Raw genomic sequence first — 678 nt, 5'->3', positions numbered from 1 at the left:
TATTTAGATGCGTGTTTAAGCTTGAGCCCTTTTAATGTGATTTTTGATTCTTTGATGATTTTCATAGGTTGTGGTTACTTGATGTGAAATACAGCCATTATTTTGCTCTTCTCTCTCTTTTCCTTACTTTGCTTCATTCTGTATATACAGGTGAATTCGTTGCTCACAATTCGAAGTCACTGAATGTTTGATCCCTTGCTACATATGCTAAATTAATGCTAGCACTGCATAAAGAAGTAAAGCTACTTTCCTTGGCCAGGAAAATAATCTTTCCTTGAATTGATAAATGATTATATTGTCTGCTCGGTGGACGGACAGATCAAATAATTGTAATATTGATTCAGCTACAGTTAATTCTAAGATCTAATCTAAATATTTATTATTAATCATAACCAGTTATAATTAGTCATAAATATTTCCCTTTTGAGCTGATTTACTACAGCTGCGTGTTTCAAGGCACTTCAGGGGACCTTTAAGCGCTGCAAGCCATGCTTATAGCGCCGGACATGACAGGTTTTCTGGTACGCAAAACAAGTACTTTAAAGGAATTCCTTAGCTTATTGCTGTTACTGTGGCAGCCAACAACAGCACAGCTTAACCCTCCACATATTTTTATATTTAGTTATATTGAGAAAGTTTTAATTCAGTCAATCTTTTTTACCCCGTTTTAACATGGAT

This window comes from Sinocyclocheilus grahami, unplaced genomic scaffold, assembly GCF_001515645.1.
Source record: "Sinocyclocheilus grahami isolate Dianchi unplaced genomic scaffold, SAMN03320097.WGS_v1.1 scaffold419.1, whole genome shotgun sequence".
NCBI lineage: Eukaryota > Metazoa > Chordata > Actinopteri > Cypriniformes > Cyprinidae > Sinocyclocheilus > Sinocyclocheilus grahami.
This window is presented reverse-complemented; position numbering follows the sequence as displayed.